At 38.8% G+C, this 7,605-nt stretch overlaps 1 non-coding gene across 1 annotated transcript; it reads left to right on the top strand.

Moving 5' to 3' along the window:
- The first annotated feature begins 635 nt into the window (after nt 1-635).
- On the top strand, nt 636-743 carry LOC112781513 (small nucleolar RNA R71). Its single transcript, XR_003192288.1, has one exon. It is a non-coding gene; the product is annotated as a small nucleolar RNA R71 (small nucleolar RNA).
- The last annotated feature ends 6,862 nt before the right edge of the window (nt 744-7,605 follow it).

The raw sequence follows: 7,605 nt of genomic DNA, 5'->3' as shown, positions 1-7,605 counted from the left end.
CTTGTTTTAGTCATGAAACTTTGAGTGGTTTTGATTAGATCAAAGACAATGGTTGCTAAGTCAGAGTGGCTCTGCTTAGAATTCTCTGTTTGTTGCTGAGAAGATGATGGAAAAGGCTTGCTATTGCTAAACCTGTTTCTTCCACCATTATTGTTGTTGAAACTTTGTTGAGGTCTCTGTTGATCCTTCCATGAGAGATTTGGATGATTTCTCCATGAAGGATTATAGGTATTTCCATAGGATTCTCCCATGTAATTTACCTCTTCCATTGCTGGGTTCTCAGGATCATAAGCTTCTTCTTCAGAGGAAGCTTCCTTAGTACTGCCTGTTGCTGCTTGCATCTCAGACAGACTCTGAGAAATCATATTGACTTGTTGGGTCAATATTTTATTCTGAGCCAATGTGGCATTCAGAGTATCAATCTCAATAACTCCTTTCTTTTGAGCTGTCCCATTATTCACAGGATTTCTTTCAGAAGTACACATGGATTGGTTATTTGCAACCATTTCAATGAGTTCTTGAGCTTCTGCAGGCGTCTTCTTCAGATGAAGAGATCCTCCAGCAGAGCTATCCAATGACATCTTGGATAGTTCAAACAGACCATCATAGAAAATTCCTATGATGCTCCATTCAGAAAGCATGTCTGAAGGGCACCTTCTGATCAATTGCTTGTATCTTTCCCAAGCTTCATAGAGGGATTCTCCTTCCTTCTGTCTGAAGATTTGAACTTCCACTCTAAGCTTGCTCAATTTTTGAGGTGGAAAGAACTTTGCCAAGAAGGCATTGACTAGCTTTTCCCAAGAGTTCAGGCTTTCTTTAGGTTGTGAGTCCAACCATGTCCTAGCTCTGTCTCTTACAGCAAAAGGAAAAAGCATAAGTCGGTAGACTTCAGGATCAACCCCATTGGTCTTGACAGTGTCACAGATTTGCAAGAATTCAGCTAAGAACTTATGAGGATCTTCCAATGGAAGTCCATGAAACTTGCAATTCTGTTGCATTAGAGAAACTAATTGAGGCTTAAGCTCAAAGTTGTTTGCTCTAATGGCAGGGATAGAGATGCTTCTCCCATAGAAATCAGGAGTAGGTGCAGTAAAGTCACCAAGTACCTTCTTTGCATTGTTGGCATTGTTGTTGTTTTCGGCTGCCATGGTTTCTTCTTCTTTGAAAAGTTCTGTTAGGCCCTCTAAAGAGAATTGTTCTTTAGCTTCTCTTAGCTTTCTCTTCAAGGTCCTTTCGGGTTCAGGATCAGATTGAACAAGTATGCCTTTATCTTTGTTCATGCTCATATGAAAGAGAAGAGAACAAGAAAATAGGGAATCCTCTATGTCACAGTATAGAGATTCCTTGAGGTGTCAGAAGAAAAGAAGAATAGAAGGAGGAGGTGGAGAAGAGGGAATCGAACTTATCAAGAGGGACAAAGTTCGAATTGCACCTTGAGGAGGAGTGTTAGTCCCTTAAATAGAAGGATGTGAAAAGAGGGGAAGAATTTTCGAAAATAAATTAAAAAGATTTTGAAATAATAAAAAGAAAATTTTGAAAATTTGATTGAGATTTTCGAAAATTAAGTTTGGGAAAGAAATTAAGTGATTTAAAAAAGATTTTGAAATTAGAAAAAGATATGATTGAAAATTAATTTTGAAAAAGATGTGATTGAAAAGATATGATTGAAAATCAAATTAAAAAGAGAAAGTTTTGAAACTAAAGTTGATTACTTGACTAACAAGAAATTAGAAGATATGATTCTAAAATTTAAAATTTGATCCTTTCTTAATAGGCAAGTAACAACTTGAAAATTTTTGAAGTAAATCTTGAATTGAAGCAAGGATTTTTGAAAATAGTAAAAATAAATATAAAATAGAAAGAAATTGATTTTGAAAGAGATATGATTGAAAATATATGATTTGAAAAAGATTTGATTTTGAAAAATTATGAAAACTTGAAAAAAAGTGAATTAAAAACAAAATCTTCCCTCTAGTGTCATCTTGGCGTTAAACGCCCAGAATGGTGCCCATTCTGGTGTTTAACGCCCAAATCTCTACCTTTCTGGGCGTTAAATGCCCAGCCAGGTACCCTGGCTGGCGTTTAAACGCCAGTTTTCCTTTTTCACTGGGCGTTTTGAACGCCCAGCTTTTTCTGTTTGATTCCTCTGCTGAATGTTCTGAATCTTCAATTCTCTGTATTATTGACTTGAAAAGACATAGTTTTAAAAATATTTTTGAATTTTTGATGATGAGAAACAATAAAAATGCAACTAAGATCAAATAAACAATGCATGCAAGACACCAAACTTAGAAGTTTGTATACTAAGGACTATAACAAATTGAAAATGCATGTAAGAAACAACAAAAGACACAGAATAAGAGAATTTAAAGATCAGAGCACTGAAATCATCAAGAACAACTTGAAGATCAATGAAGAACATAATGTATATATTCGAAAAATGCAAGAAGAATAAAAACATGCAATTGACACCAAACTTAAAAATTGATACTAGACTCAAACAAGAAACATAAAATATTTTTGATTTTTATGATTTTATAAATTTTTTTTGTGATTTTCGAAACTTGAGTGGAGAAGAAAATAAAGGGATTCAAAATTTTTAATAAGAGTTCCAAGAATCATTGCAATGCTAGTCTAAGACTCCGGTCCAGGAATTAGACATGGCTTACTAGCCAGCCAAACTTTCAAAGAAAGCTCCGGTCCAAAACACTAGACATGGCCAATGGCCAGCCAAGCTTTAGCAGATCATTGCTAACAACAGCAAAATTAATGGAAATCAACAAGCTCTTGTGATGATAAGTTGAAACCTCGGTCCAATAAGATTAGACATGGCTTCACAGCCAGCCAAACTTCAACAAATCATCATGAAACTCTAGAATTCATTCTTAAAAACTCTGAAGAACAAAATAGAAAATCTTTTTGTATTTTTTGAAAATTTTTTTGAAAAATAAAAAGGAAAAGTACCTAATCTAAGCAACAAGATGAACCGTCAGTTGTCCAAACTCGAACAATCCCCGGCAACGGTGCCAAAAACTTGGTGCACGAAATTGTGATCATCAATGGCGCCAACAACTTGGTACGCACAATTGTAATCTCAACTCTTTATCACAACTCTGCACAACTAACCAGCAAGTGCACTGGGTCGTCCAAGTAATAAACCTTACGTGAGTAAGGGTCGATCCCACGGAGATTGTCGGCTTGAAGCAAGCTATGGTCATCTTGTAAATCTCAGTCAGGCGGATTCAAATGGTTATGGAGTTTAAGGTGATGAAAATAAAACATAAAATAAAGATAGAGATAGAGATATTTATGTAATTCATTGGTGGATTTCAGATAAGCGTATGAAGATGCTTTGTTCCCCTTGAACCTCTGCTTTCCTATTGCCTTCTTCCAATCATTCATACTCATTTCCATGGCAAGCTTTATGTTGGGCATCACCGTTGTCAATGGCTACATCCCGTCCTCTCAGTGAAAATGGTCCTGATGCTTTGTCACAACATCGGCTAATCAGCTGTCGGTTCTCGATCATGTCGGAATAGGATCCATTGATCCTTTTGCATCTATCACACGCCCCACAATTGCGAGTTTGAATCTCGTCACAGTCATCCCTTCCCAGATCCTACTCGGAATACCACAGACAAGGTTTCGACTTTCCGGATCTCAGGAATGGCTGCCATTAATTCTAGCCTATACCACGAAGGTTCCAATCTTAGATTAGAAACCCAAGAGATACACACTCAATCGAAGGTAGAACGGAGGTGGTTGTCAGGCACACGTTCATAGGTGAGAATGATGATGAGTGTCACGGATCATCACATTCATCAAGTTGAAGAACAAGTGATATCTTAGAGAAGAAGTAGGCGTGAATTGAATAGAAAAACAGTAGTAATTGCATTAATTCATGAGGAACAGCAGAGCTCCACACCTTAATCTATGGTGTGTAGAAACTCCACCATTGAGAATACATAAGAACAAGGTCCAGGCATGGCCGTGAGGCCAGCCCCCAAACGTGAAAAGATCTATCAAAAGTATGAAAATACAATAGCAAAAGGTCCTTTTTATAGAGAACTAGTAGCCTAGGGTTTACAGAAATCAGTAATTAATGCAGAAATCTTCTTCCGGGCCCACTTGGTGTGTGCTTGGGCTGAGCATTGAAACATTTTCGTGTAGAGACTTTTCTTGGAGTTAAACGCCAGCTTTTGTGCCAGTTTGGGTGTTTAACTCCAGCTTTTGTGCCAGTTTTGGAGTTAAACGCCAAAATTCTTGAGCTGACTTGGAATGCCTGTTTGGGCCATCAAATCTCGGGCAAAGTATGGACTATTATATATTGCTAGAAAGCTCAGGATGTCTACTTTCTAACGCAATTGAGAGCGCACCAATTGAGCTTCTGTAGCTCCAGAAAATCTACTTTGAGTACAGGGAGGTCAGAATCCAACAGCATCTGCAGTCCTTTTTCAGCCTCTGAATCAGATTTTTGCTTAGGTCCCTCAATTTCAGCCAGAAAATACCTGAAATCACAGAAAAGCACACAAACTCATAGTAAAGTCCAGAAGAGTAATTTTTATTTAAAAACTAATAAAAACATAATAAAAACTAACTAAAATATACTAAAAACATACTAAAAATAATGCCAAAAAGCGTATAAATTATCCGCTCATCAGAGGTTTAGAGGTTCAAAATCATGTTTAGATCACAAAACTCAAGTTGCAGAAAAACAGTGCCCTACGTACGCGAACCATGTCCCGCGTACGCGAAATTGTGATTTTCCCCAACTCGCGTACACGACACCTAACCGCGTACGCGAGTCTCCTTGGCCCGAATGGTTTGCTCGCGTCGCATGCATGTGCATTCAATTATTTCCACAATTATAACAACCCCCATTCCCTCAACATTTCTCATCATCAACACTCTCAACCATTTTCAATTTAAATCACACATAATCATCATTCATACGAGCATCATCTTCATAATTCAATATTATTATTTATCATTATACTTCCTATCATCAATACTTACCATCTCAACAACACATCCCCATATCCTCCAACTCCAATATACTCATTATCCAATAATTGCACATACATACATACATATCACTCATCATATTCCCAATTTATCATCATCCTTATTCACAATCATCCATAATAAATCATCAATATTCAACATATTTCGTCAAGACAACTAATATTAACAGAATCATGCATTCTAACCTATCCTAGGTCACCTAACCTATGTTTTCATAAGACATTACATATTACATACAAGAAACCAAAATCATACCTTGGCCAATTCCTCCCTAAACCACAAAACCCTTCAAAAGTCCTTCTCACCATAAGCTCCAAGCTCCAAATTCTCAGTCAAACAAGTTCAACTTAGCATCACTTGCTCCACATCAGCAATCAACTCCAACCAATATCCAAACTTAATCTAAGATCACATATTATTACAATAATCAATATAGAATTCACTAAATTAGAAATTCACCAAGAATTATGGGTTTCTTACCTTACCCACAGCTCAAATGAATAAAATCCAACAATTTTCGCAAGCTAATTCGGTACTAAGACATCAAAATCACATCATCCTCAATACCAAAATCTCATAAATTTAAAACTAAATAGGGGAAAGTTAGGCAAGAAAAATTGGGTTTCTTACCAAATTGATTAGTGGGCTTTGAAGAGAATCCCGAGGCGAGCGCTTGGCCGCTGACGACTCATCGATCAAAGATCTAAATTGAAAGATAAGTGAAATTGAAATTGGAACAAGGTTTTTGATTCCCTTTTACTCCCTTCTTCAATTTCCCAGCGTGTTTCATTATGAAACAAGGGAAGAAGAGCTGAGGCTCTTATTAATTGTGGGCTTGGGTTGGGCCCGTTTGGCCCAATTTTAGGCCGAAATCTTTGAAATTAGTGTTAAAATTCATGTTTTAATTATCTCTATCTCATTTAACTATAAAAATTAACTTTCTAATTTCTTTAAATAATAATTAATTTATTGATTTATTATTTACTAATTACTCGGGGTTTACAAGTACACCATCGGCCGCAAGCCGCACTCAACATCGACTTTTTGATGTCGAAGGATGTTAGAGGTGGCGATCAGTGGTTTCCTCTCCCTTACAGAGTTGGCACACTCATTGAACTAACCAAGCACAACATGTGTTATGATTTGATGTTGTTCTAAATCCATGACATGCGTACTTAGAGTGGTGGCATCAGTATGGTAGGCGATTCTTGTCACCTTAGCTATTCCTCGAAGACTCCAGAGTAGATGCAATCCCGACCGATGCGTTGCTGAGATGTCCAAGACATGCTCCGTAGATGGATCAGGTGCCTGATATTCCAGACAACTGTCGTGTTGAGCGGAGACATCGCATCAGGACACGTTTGAGTCAGCATGAGTGAAAGTGGCTTGATGATGCGATTGATGCATTGGAAGGGAGGGGTCGTGGTCGTAGAGGAGCGAGGGGTCATGGCCGTAGAGGAGCTAGGGGTGGTGGTCGAGGTAGAACCCGGCGTAGAGGGAAACGGGAAGAAGATAAGGGTAGTAGTGGAGACGAGGGTGGTGATGGTGGATCTGATGGCAGTGACGATGGGTGGTGACAGCGGTGGTGGTGGATATAATGGAGGTGACAAACGTGGTTACAGAGGCCATGGTGGTGGACACAATGGTGGTGAGGGTGGAAGTGGTGGAGGTAATTTTGGTGGTGGTAGTGACGATGGTGAAGGTGGTGGTCATGGTGGAGGAGGTGATGGTGGGGGTAGTGGAGGTGATGCTGGATGTCAGGGAGATGTATATGGTTGTGGTAGATATGATAGCTATGGAGATGGTGGATTATGCAGCAATGGAGGTGGCGGAGTGGTCAGACAAAGGTTTGGTGACTATTTCATTGGAGTTCCTAGCAGCGATGTGGCAATGCACGAGAGTCAGACGTACATTAGCCTAGGTGAGATGCTATCAAACTTGCTTGGCAGTGAGGGTCTTGACGCGGAGTTCGGTGGGTCATGCTTCCTTGACAAGATTAGCATGATCATGCAGGAGGATGACTTGGCTAGACACAGATCTCAGGTAGGTAGATCCAGGCACAACTTAATGTGGATCTGAATGAGCCTCCTACTGGACCTGTGGATGACACATTTGCGTTGGGTGGGACACCCCCATCAGCATTCGCTACACATACTCTGACACATGCCGGTCCATCGATATCACAGGAGTGCATACCAGACGAGATGGAGCATGACAGAGACAGAGATGAGGACGAGGTCCTTCTGGCCCAGAGAACACGACGAATTAGGCACCCCTATCACTGCTTCATAAGATCACATCTCTTTTGATTGGGGATCATTGATTATTCATTTCATGTTATGTATTCCATGTTGTTACATGCTATTAAATATTAGTTTATATCGAATCTGCTGTAACATGCACTAGTTGAGGATAATTGGTGTTGATGATAGTTATATCTTGCTGAGAAACAACCTATTTATAGCATATGTACTTTACTATATTTAGGAGGACATGTACGTCATATTTTCTAGAAGCCCGTTTATGTTATACGACTATTTCATTATATATAATAAAGTTGTCTGATAACACAAGTCAATA

The sequence above is a fragment of the Arachis hypogaea genome, chromosome 19, assembly GCF_003086295.3.
Source record: "Arachis hypogaea cultivar Tifrunner chromosome 19, arahy.Tifrunner.gnm2.J5K5, whole genome shotgun sequence".
In the NCBI taxonomy this organism is placed as follows: Eukaryota; Viridiplantae; Streptophyta; class Magnoliopsida; order Fabales; family Fabaceae; genus Arachis; species Arachis hypogaea.
The sequence above is the reverse complement of the archived record's forward strand: the minus strand, read 5'-3'. Positions and strand labels throughout refer to the sequence as shown.